Here is a 12,791-nt window from a genome sequence, read left to right on the forward strand (position 1 = left end):
AGTTTTTATATATTGAATATAGTTTTTGTTATGTTCTTGATGTTATTTTTCGTTTGTATATGTCTGGTGATATGGATTCAACTGTAACTTTCAGAAAATGGGAGATTTGCATAGATCTTCTTCAATCACTCGTAGCCGAGTAAGATTGTCTTCCATAAACATGGTTTTAACAATGAGTTCGTAAGTGACTGTGAAGGCCAATTCTGGTCCCACATGTCCTTCCACAGTGGGGTCATTGGGTCCCGGGCGGGTGTTGATCACGGTGTGGATTTGCCAAGCGTGCCTTCCTCTTAGCACGTTTCTCCCTTGCGTCCTGAGTTCGAGTGTCTTCAAAGTCCAGAAGAAGAAGAATGCACTTAATCTTTTTACGTGTCTCTTTAGGTTTTGTATGTGTAAAATAGCATATTAAAAAGATCACAGCTCTCCCCTTAATTTTTGTTGTTATGGTACAGCAATGAGCATGCATCCTGATTTGCTTACAGGGTGTTTAAGACTGTTGCGTGTGGTTTTTATTGTTTAAGTAGATTTATTTCCCTGGGACATGCCCTATATTTCACTTTATTTGTGCAAACCCAAGGGTCTGGCATGTGCTTGAATCCCTGCTACAAAATAGTGACACAAGTCTAGAGGCAGCCTCTCTTTGGATTCTCAGAGATAACCCTGGAAGATTATTCCACCCAGCCTGACTGAGGAGTTGCTCTCCCACTGGTACCAGTTAATTCCAGTGCTTCCTAGTATCCTTCCTGGGCAGTGAGAGAAGCTTGTTTCCCTTGCCTAGGCTTGCCACCACAGGCCCTGCATGGACAGCAGTAGCAACCAATGAACAAACTCCAGAGAACCAGAGGCATTCTCTCCCCAGTCCTGTTCCAGCATATCTTTTGCTGCCACTGCCATCAAGAGAGGAGTTAATTTGCTTTGTCGCAATCTGCTGCATGGTGAATTAGGGAATCACCAGACTGAAATGCAGGGTCCATACGTACCTTAAAACTGAATAAGTGCATAATGAATTGGCTCGGTTTTAATATAACAGTATTTTGCTTTTATGAAGGAGAAAATGCATTTCTAGAACATGCAACCATATACAATATTTTCCTATTTAAAACAGATTATATAAACTCATGGAAACTTTTTTTAAAAAAATAAGTGTGGTCCGTGTTTACATTTTACAGATTGCATCACATGGCAGAGCTCTTGCGGCAAAAGATACGCTAGAGAGGGAATATCAACAAACCAATTATGCCATTGTTGCTATTTTCTAGTGTTATGAGTTGGGGTTGAGGGGAGTAGGCTGTATGCAGAGACCTTCCTGAGCCCTGGATTCAGCAAGTGTTAAAATAGAAGTCAGGTTAACTCCCTGATGAGGTGATCACCTGGGTGATGGGCCATTAAGGGGACTCAAGGAAAGGGGCTCTGTGTGAGATGGCAAATGGGAGTTGCCCCTCCAGCAGCTTGTGGTTAGTTAGCAGGGAAAGCCACAGCTGAGTTGCAGTGATGGTGGACAGAAGAAAAAACAGCAGACTGGCGATAAGAGGCAGAGCAACATTTGATTTCTGTTTGAATTCAAGGCTATGGGAGAAACAAGACCCATTTTGGGGTGTTGATGTTGTGAACACCTCCATTGTAAGCTCAGGTTGTATATATGTGTAAATAAACCATATATCATAAAGACACTACAGTCTCTGTTGTGCCTCATTCCCAAATGGAAACACAAACCCTTGGTAAGTGCCTGGAACCCCTGCAATCTTGGCACTGCTCAGGGATTGGGGTGGCACATTACTCTATTATTGTCAAATCTCGACTGCAACGACCATAGAAAGATGCAGTCTTGCATTACTTTCAATCTGGAAGTGGGCTACCTCTCTGGTAACTGTTCACGTGACCAAATTGTATATGTGGCTGGATTTGCTTATAAAAATAGTAAATTGGTCCTTTAAAAAAAGTGTGCCTATACCAAAATTTGTGTTGGGGTGTGTTTTTTTTTTTTGAAAAAAAAAATTAAAAGCCAGTTAGAGAACAATGTAGGCATGTGTTTTTAAACTACTGTTCGTGCAGTCTGGTCAGGACTGTGTGACACAGTATACAGTGTTTTGTCATCCAAGGAATGTCTTTGATCAAGAGTTTATGCAAGAAGGGGGGGGAGCCATGAAACCCTAATCCGTTCCCACAGTCCAGTAAACGTGAGCTGGACAAACACTGGACAATAGCAGTAAAGCTTGCTGTTGGAACAATAGCACCAACTAAAAAAATTAAAGGGCTGCTGACTCACAGTTCCTATGTTCAAGAAAGATTCCATGCAATATTGATTAGTCCCCAGATTCAGAGGGGGCCAAAAGATTTAAAACTTTCATTATACCTTCAGATTATTTGAAGAAAGCACTCATGCTCCAACGAAAAGCAACAACATATGCAATCGATCTCCGTTTTGTACCAATGCTAGATGAGGAGGCTGTCTAGGCATCACACAATCTTTTCCTCAACAAGGGCCCTAAAAATAGGCAGACCCATTTGAAAATACAATTGTTGTGTCTGCTTTGAAATCATTGAGCCCCAGTATGAAACACTTCTAAATTCTATTCAGCTGTCCTGCCCTCTCAAGACAAAAGATAGATGCTGCTCCCAAAATGTATTCAAGCAGGCTTTATAGTTAAGAAGCATGATGGAACATTATTTGAGGGAAATAAAATGAACACTTCGGGGGAAGCCAGGTACAATAAAAACAATAAGAAATGGTTGTTGTAACATTTCTGCTTTTAGCACAGTCTAGTTAAAATTGGTATTCCCAAAATTGAAAAGGCTGGGGGCTACTTTGTACTTGATAGTTTCCTTTGAACTGCAGAGTAGGCTTTTTCTACCTTAGAAATACCAAGTAGACAGCTGACATGTGCAACACTGTTTCTTGTACTCACTGTCACTTTATAATTTTTAGTTTATAGGAATTCTCTAAACAGGAAGTTGACATTTCTCAAGAGTTCTCCCGCTTCATTTCAGAGGCAGTTGAGTATACAAAGGATAAGATTGTTTTCATTGGTAGATGACATTGCCATTCATAAGAAAACTGTGTGAAGATGTTTTCATACAACCAAGCTATCGCTAGAGAACCATAATCATTTTATGAGAAGTGTGGTTTTGTAAATGATGGTCATGGCCATGTGAATTCTCTCATCCAACTCTTTCGGAAACACTCCCAAATGTCAGGATTTGACACACAAACATGGCACCTGTAATGTTTTCAAACTAAGAAAGTTACTGTTAATTTGCTGACAGTTTCTAGCTGATTGTTATACCACACAATTGTACAACATAAAAGCATGTTAATTACATACAGAGGGTTACCTAGCTGATAATCTTCCACTCCCTTCAAGTATCTACAGGACCATACCAAGACATTTTGTTGCCTGAAGTGAAGGACAATATGGCACCTCACAAGTTTCTTTAATTTTATCGGAACACCGGTGACAGAATAGCACCCTCCACCGCAGGACAGGTTAACTTAGTGACACACACAGCTTGGTCCTTCAACGCCTCAAGACCATTCCTTATCCCCCAATATCTGCAGCCTGAGGTGGCCAATATTATTATAGGAAGAACTACAAATAGGTAGAAGATGCTTTGAGGACACTGAAAAGATATTGGGATGAAAGCAACAGCAGTATTGGTAGTAAGCACATTACAAGTGGCAGGCACACTTGGTATATAGCATACTGTACTAGCAATCCTTATAACAGCTTTGGGCCAATATTTTTGTGAGGGTAGGGTGGTGTCGGGAGCTGAAACTGCAAGCTACATTTAAAGCAGCACCATACCATTTGAAGCAGTCAGAGCTTCCCCCCCCCAAATGCTGGAATCTGCTGAGAGTTGTTAGGAGAAAACCCCCCACATAGAGCTGCATTTCCCAGAGTATGTTAACAGTCAATCCCTCTTATCAGGGAATTGTAGCTTTGTGAGGGGACTAGAGGTCTCCTAACATCTCTCAGCACCCTTAACAAACTGCTGTTCCCAGAATTCTCCGAGCGGCAGCCCACAACTGTTCTAAGTGGTATACTGCTCAAAATGTAGAGTGCAGATGAAATTTTCAAACTCGTATACCTTATTTCTGGCCTCCAAACTGTCCCCTCATTTCTCATAATTTCTACAAATTGTTTATCTTGCATTCACCATATTCTTCTGGTCGTCCTGAATATTTTTACTTGCTGCTGTTTAAAAATAATCATGAAATAAAAACTGCAGCAATCATATTACTCCCCTGTTGTTTGCTTCCTGCCTGGACGACTATGTGAAAAAATTAATATTCAAGCCCAGAAACCAGATATTAAGAACTTCTCCAAGACTGGCTCTCTGCTCTTACTGGTATTCAAATGATGCCCAGAGATCTCTTATGCTTATCTGATTTACCCCCACAGCCCTTTGAACTACAAGGAATGCACCCTCACAGTTTAAACTCTGGAATTCAGGAGGCAGGAATTGGCTTCAGAGAACAAATGCTCTTGGGGAAGGAATTCGCTGAACTCAACCTCCAGATCTACTGGATTCTTTAAAGTATGTTCTCCATTCATTTAAACTTGGTTGGGGGAATTTTCTTTGTCCCCTCCAGAGAGTGCTGGACTACAGCAGCCATCATCCCTGACCATTCTTCATTATTTGGGGTAAGCGCAGACTGTATGCAGCAACAAACAAGCAGAGCACCCCTAAATGCAGGTAGTTAAATTTAATTAAAACAAAGCCAAAGTAAACCACAAATAATTCATTCAGGTATGAAGTGCTTTGTCAAGTGGCTTGACTTCCCTACAAGAATTAGCCGGTACTGGATTAAATTAGGCTGCAAACTGCAGTTCTGTGGGCAATTTAGTTAGGAATAAGATCCACTAAGCATAGGAGGACTCACTTCTCAGTAAACATACATAGGATTATGGTATAGTGAACAAGTGAGCAGGATATTGCCACGCCACCCCTCATACATCTATATGCAAAAAGTCTAGAGCCGTGGTTCCCACAGAGGGGCAGTTGATTTTTAAGGGAAGCAATTTGAGAATGAGTTATTAACAGTCCTCCACATGAATAGTTCACTTTTTGAATAATAAGAATTATATGTCACGGGGGGGGGGGTGTGTCAGGATTTTAGAGATGCTTACGTGGGACATGGCCAAAAAAAAAAAGGTTGGGAACCACTGGTCTAGAGGTTTATGTTAAAAGGGGACACAATGTTCTGCCCTAGACTTTGTCAGGAATGGTGGGTTAGAAGGCCGTTAAATGAAATAAATAGCTCACCCTTAGATCCCACTGAAATCAATATGCGTAACTAACCCTCACCCAAAATTTTATTCATTTTGGGGTGGGGTGTTGTTGTTTTTTGCAGCTGCCATGGATGGTTATTTCTATAGATGTCGGCTGTGTTTTTTTAAATTTTATAAACACTCTTGAGGGCAGGATTGAGGCAGATACTTCGGCAGGATATAAATGGTAAAAAATATTAAAATTAATAAATGGTCCGTTTTCAGCAATGTGAGCAATGAAGCTGCACTTGGGCAAAATTGCTTTAAGGTCCTATTATATTTGCACTCATGAAAGCTATTGAAGTTATTTAAAATATAACCCCCACTTGTAGGCTGCAATCCTATACATATGTACCGGGGGGGGAGCTCCATTGACCTCAGTGGTTTATGGTAATACACGGGGGCGGGGGGGGGGGGCGGGACCTCAAGCCTAGGGGCTGAATGCAGTTCTCCCGGACAGTGTCCCCTTCCCAGGTTCTTGAACTGTAATGTCATCTTGCTTGCATGGATGGAGAGTGGCGTACGTCCAGCCACAGATGTATCCAACCATAGAATCATAGAATCATAGAATCATAGAGTTGGAAGAGACCACAAGGGCCATCCAGTCCAACCCCCTGCCAAGCAGGAAACACCATCAAAGCATTCCTGACAGATGGCTGTCAAGCCTCTGCTTAAAGACCTCCAAAGAAGGAGACTCCACCACACTCCTTGGCAGCAAATTCCACTGCCGAACAGCTCTTACTGTCAGGAAGTTCTTCCTAATGTTTAGGTGGAATTTTCTTTCTTGTAGTTTGAATCCGTTGCTCCGTGTCCGCTTCTCTGGAGCAGCAGAAAACAACCTTTCTCCCTCCTCTATATGACATCCTTTTATATATTTGAACATGGTTATCATATCATGAAGGCTGCCCATGAAGGAATGTGGCCCTCAGGCTGAAAATGGTCCCCCCCCCCCGCCTAGGGTCACCCTTTACATATTAATGTATTTATTTACTAATATTTTTGTGATCTTTGGTTCAAATACTTTGCCAAATGTATAGACCTAAACCCCTACAAGTAAGATCACATGGCATTGTAACTAATAGTCAAAAGGACAATCAAGCCAAGTGGCATTAACAATGTTGTGTGGTGTTGTTGTTTTTTAAAAAGTCTTCCAAACCTCAAGCTATTCTGCTCTAACCATTTTTTTAAATAACCAAAATAACTAATTGGCAGAATGGGTTGCAGACAAGGAAACATAAATGGCAGCATGCTACTTAGGATCAAAGCATAAGGGTCATTTTTGTCTGTGTCAAACATGAGTGTAATATCTTGAACAAGGGAGACATTTTCTTATATATTTTAATGGTCCAGGTTGTGTTACTCCTAAGTGTAGAGTCTTTGATATAATTAAATCTTCGCCTTAAAAGCTGCCGCCTAGAAAGAGACATTCCACACTTGGCATGGTGTATATTTAATTTGGTAGTACCGAGAACAATAGGCGTAGACATAAAAGAGTTTATGGATCTTAGGTTTCAAAAACCTTGCAAATTGAGATTAATCTAATCTCCTTTGTGTAAACCAGATCCCATATAAAGGAATCAACACCTTTCCTAAGCTAGTCTGTAATATTAGGGGGCAGGTGGATTTGTTGCTAATTTACAACCATCCCTCCAAAGGGATACAGCTGGACCATAAGGAGAACACCAAAGATTTTTTACATAAATAGTCATCGGCTCTTAACAATAATTAATCAAATGTAAAAGTCTCAGTCCCTAACTTCCGAAGCAGAGGAACTCAACAAATGTCTCTAGACAGAAATCCATATACAAATTAATTCTTAACTGTTAATGGATAAATTGCACACGGGTAATTTTGGAAATAACTTTCAAGTTACAAATGAACTGTGATCCTCGGATGAAGGGCAGTATATAAATTTAATAAATTTAAATCAATAAACGTGTCTCTTACAAGTGTCAATTTGTACCTTGATATTTCCAAAATTGGTGTGTGCATTTATCAGCCCTACAACATGAATAAAGCCATCAGATTTAATAAACTGTTGGTATAGTGATCCTGATTAGGTGGGGGAAAGAACTGCCACAGGATCCCTTCCAAGCCCTCTTGTGTTGGTGCTCCAACCTGTAGTCCCTTCTCACCTGTCAAGGCAATACAGATTTCTGTCGAGGAGGCAGAGAAGTCTCTGCAGCTGGCCATTTCTAGAAAAACAAAGCGATAGCTGCCATATCATAATGCAAGGTATTTTAGCTAAGCATATTTTATAATTTTGTCATACTTTGTCATGCTGGCCACATGACCTGGCAGCTCACTCGGCCAATAACGCGAGATGAGCGCCACGACCCCAGAGTCGGTCACGACTGGACCTAATGGTCAGGGACCCTTTACTATTTTATAAAACTGAAAATTAAGTCCCTGGGCAACAAATGGCCCGTCTCTTTTATTGCACATACACATACATGCTTGGATTCAGAAATGTGCAACTGGAAAGTCACTCAGACAAAGGAACTTGTGTGTCTCCTCTTCCCCACAGCAGTCTGTTGCACCAGCCAAAAATATTCTCATGTGGGGTTGGAGCATCTCCAGAATGGCAAAGGTGAGCTGTAGGAGGCTGCAGTCCCACTGGTGCACATCTAGCTAGGTTGGGAAAGGGCAACATGTTTGTGGGCTCTAACGCCCATCAACTCTGAACACTGGCTAGATCCATGCCCTTGACTGCTAATCTGCAATATTATTTCACCCTCCTCAGCCATTATAATTAGGTAAATGGAAACACATGAACAAATGCTCAAGCTCCATTCCCCCATGGCCATATTCGTTGCTTTCCTACTCAGAGCTGGCAAGCCTCTGTAGTGGGGAACCTTTTGTACCTGTGGAGGATCCCCATGTGGTTTAGAACCCTAGGAAAAAAATCAGGATTTTAAAACAGGTAGTGATGGGGGAGCCTCTATGAATTGGAAAATTAAAAGACTGGTGATGGAGTGGGAGAAAGCAAACATGCTACCAGCCTACGACCTGGTTACATTAGCCTATTGTAACTTTTGAAGAGGGCTTATGTATAGTTTTTCTCAATTTTTCTTAATGGGGCATATAGCTAAATTACTCCCGATCCCCTTGCTAGAGACTCCTTCCCCTTCATTGTGCTCCCACATTAGTTTATTTTAGCTAATTTGAGTCTCCTCACAAAAATCCAACTAAATTAAGTGGGTTAATAAATTCTCAGCAGTCTGCAGTTTAGATAGTGAACTGGACTTCCACAAGAGAGAATATGAAGAAAAAGGTTTTAATACAAAGAAAAGGATATTCCAAAATGACATCTAACACCAGACAGGGGACACAATACAAAACAGGCTGTGGATGTGACCATCTCATGCAGCACATTTGAGTTCCATGATCAGCATTACAAACAATATTAAGAGGTGTAGTTATGAACAAAACTACAAAACTAGTTATGAACAAAATGGATATAACTAAACAATCCACCATGGAACTTAAGAGGACATGAATGAAGATTATCCTGCATCAGAACAAAGGTCTGGGAGATGAACATTTGCTTATATTTGCAATGGAAAAAATCCTGAAATCTCATTGAAATGAAAAGGCAAAGCTGGAAATCACTGTACTGCACAATACAATGAAGCTGTAAAAACATGGAAAGCTGCATAACATAAAAATGGGTCTTCTGGGGGGGGGGACTGGTTTCAGTATTTTATTTTCCCAAAGCAGTTTAAGCATACAATGTTCCATTCATTTTGGAGGTTAGGTTTTGAGGATGTCATGTCTACACATGAAAAAAGGATCTCTTGAAAAAATTATCAACCGCCTTTGGAATTTCTAGTGAAACACCAAAGTAGTTTTACATCTTTATTTCCTAGATAGCTAGCCCTGCCACACATTGCCATGGCTAATCCCCGTGACTGCCACCACCGTGTCGATCCATGACGTATCCCGCCCCCTCCTCCCCCCACCCCCGGGTTTTCCCTGTGATTCCCAACCTGTCCCGTCCCATGATGTCTCCTGCCCCCTCTTCCTCCACCCCCTGGGTCATCCCTGTGACTGGTCCCACCGTGTCCTTGTTGGGCAAAATACGCACCAACTGAGTGGCAACAGCGGCAGGGTCGACGAAATAACAAAGTCGTCTTCAGTATCTTTGCTTGCTTTTATTTACAATTATATACACCACACTCCTCTACTCCTTTCCTCTCATTTCACAATACATCACCACCACCACACCCATGAACCATTTGGGTAGCTTAAATACAGAATTCAAAATAGTCACTTACCCAATCACATTACAGTAAGCAAACTCTACCTTCAATTATTCAAATTAGCAAAAGCTCACAGGTGTGTTAAACATTCAGAACAAGGTTACAAACACACATCTCTGTGTAGCACCATTGACCACATCAGTCTTAAAGGAAAAACCTAACAACCCCCTGCTGGTCAATGATGCGTAGCAGTAACATTCAGCATTTTCTGTGTATGTTTAAGATGCGTAGCTGTTGGCAAAGCTTTTGTGAAAATATCTGCTATTTGCTCTAGTCCAGCTACATATTCAAAAGTAATCACTTTTTCATCAATCATTTGTTTTGCAAACTCCAAGCGTAACCGTAATGTTCTGGTACGTTGGGTATTGCCTTCTGATGTCAAAATGGCTATTCCACTTTGGGAATCAATGTGCACGGGTATTGGTAATTTTACTTTTATTTTTAGGTCTGCAAACAAGTGCAAAAACCATTCAATGTCTCTGATGGCTTCAGAACATGCACAAAGTTCACTTTCTGTGGTTGACATACAAATTATATGCTGTCTGCGCGTTCTCCATTCAAATGGACATTCATTGTATCTATAAACAAAACCGGACACACCTTTATATTTGAAATGTTCAGATGCATGAGATGCGTCACAAAAAATATCGAACCCTGTGTCATTATGCACCTTAAAATGTAACCTGTAATGCAGTGTGTGTTTAAGATAAAGCACCACTCTTTTTAACGCTCGAAAACATTGCTTGGTTGGATTCTCCACAAATGTGGAAAGAAAATTAAAACTGAAAGATATGTCTGGTCTGGACACGCGCTGAATAAAGTTCAGCTTTCCTAATATCGACCGGTAAAGTGTTTTGTCATGAAAAGGTGCATCCTCTTTAGTAAAAGTAAATCCACATGTTAATGGGGTTTCTTTTCCTTTTGCGTTTTCCAAATTTAGCACTTCTATTAAATCCTTAATTTTTGCAGTTTGATGTACAGCAAAAGAACCATCTGCATCCCTGTCTATTTGCATGGACAGGTAATTCTTAACTTTCCCCAAATCTTTTACATCAAAACGTTTACCAAGTTGAGAAATAAACAACTGGTATTCCTTTAAATGTTTACATGAAAATAATAAATCATCAACATAAACGGCCAATTTGACAACAGAATTATCACATTGTTTGGTAAAAATGCAATTATCAGCTTTCCCCTGCACAAATCCAAATTCAATCAAGGTTTGTTTTAAAGTTTCGTGCCAATTCCTGCCACTTTGATGCAGGCCATACAGAGATTTGTTTAATTTACAAACTACCCCAGGTGCAGCATCTACACCATCCGGAACTTTCATGTATATGTTTTCATGCAAATCAGCATTAAGATAAGCTGTGGAAATGTCACAATGGTACAATTCACACCCATTTTTAACAGCGTCTAGCATCATCAACTTTATACTTTCAAACCTTACACTCGGAGAAAACACATTCTCATAATCAATGCCTTCCAATTGTTGGTAACCCCTTGCTACTAACCTAGCTTTATATCTCATTACTTTATTTTTATCATTGAGTTTTACTTTGAACACCCACCTTGAGTCTATGACCCGCATATCAGGTGTTTGCTTCACAAAAGTCCAGGTGTTATTTTGATTTAGAGATGCAAGCTCAGAATCTATCGCTTTTCTCCATTGTTGAGCTTGTGACTTTGGCATGTACTTTTTGGTTCAAAATTAACTTGGTTACAATATACATTGTTTGCAACTTCCTCTTTTTCCTCATCAACAGTAGCAATATTTCTACGTTTAAACAACTGCTCCTGTCGTTTCTGCCTTTGTAGCTGTTGTTCATCGATGTAACGCTGCGGCTGTCTAGTTATCCTACTGGAGCGTCTAAGCTCTGGTAAACTTTCACTGTCAGCTTTTAAATTTCCTTCCAAAACTTCAGAAATACGGCTAGTAGAGGGCTTTGGACTTAAAGTATGGTCTGAGTTGTCCATTGCCTCTTCTTCCCCTTTAAACTCACATTCTCCAATCTCTGACTGATTACTGTCAGGATCGGTATCAACTGGCTGTTCTTTAGCATCAGCTGTACTCTCTGGGGATATTTCTTTAAGACCATCACTATCTTGAAACTCAGCTACACCATCCCAGTGTACTGAAGGTATAATGCTACGGGTAAGGTGAAACTTTTTTGTGTCTGGTAAATAAATGCGATAATTCCCTTGTTGATATCCCATAAATTTACCTGGGATACCTCTTTCCTGCAGCTTCCCTTTAGCTGGGTAATGCATCATAACATCACTGCCCCAAACACACAAATACTTTAGATTGGGACGCTTTCCAAAAAGCATTTCATAAGGTGTTACTGTTAATGCAGAATGATAGGATCGATTCTTTATATGGGTATAACAGCTCAAACATTCAGCCCAGAAGCTATCAGGAAGTTGAGCATCATGGAGCATTGTTTTTATCCCAGATTATAGGTTTTTGTTAACAACCTCAGCAATCCCATTCTGCCAGGGACTCCTGGGTGAGGACACTTGGTGTACTGTCCCCTGCGCATTTAGGAACTCTTCAAAATCCTGCGACATAAATTCACCTCCAAGATCAGAGTACAGATTTTGTATATTTTTACCAAAATGAGTCTTAACCCAATTGCAAAACTTTTTATACATTTCTAGTGCTTGAGACTTCTTAGAGATTGCATATGTCCAAACATATCTGGTTTTCTGGTCCACAAGTGTTAGCCAGAATCGGGACCCTCCAAGTGATTCTGGCAATGGTCCTACTAGATCACAGTGAACCCTTTCAAAAGGCTCTGCTACTTCTCTCATAGTGCTTTTGCCCTTTCGTGCCACCTTAATTTTATGTTTGCAGCATGACAGGCAGTTCATGTAAAATTTACACGGTTTAATTTCTAGGCCATGCACTATATCCCGTGTTTTTAAAACATCTGCAAAGTTTTTATGGCAAAGCTTGCGGTGAGCTTCATGTAGGCAGTTTTTATGTGACTGGCACTTTGCCAACCCCTGCCTGCTCCTATTGGCTACACCACAACAGCTATTGCTTCCTCTTGAAGAGGAGTGAAACTTGAGTCTGTAACGCCCATGAGTCTGTTTTGCATAGAGAACCTGCTTATTGGCCCGATAAAACCGGCACATTTTTTTAGTAAATTTAGCTCTAACACCTTGACGTGCAAACTGATAAACCGATAATAAATTCCCACACAATTCAGGGCAATAAACAACATCTGATATAGTAATATTCAAACTATGCAGT

Source organism: Zootoca vivipara, chromosome 1 (assembly GCF_965207765.1).
Source record: "Zootoca vivipara chromosome 1, rZooViv2.hap1.1, whole genome shotgun sequence".
Lineage (NCBI taxonomy): Eukaryota > Metazoa > Chordata > Lepidosauria > Squamata > Lacertidae > Zootoca > Zootoca vivipara.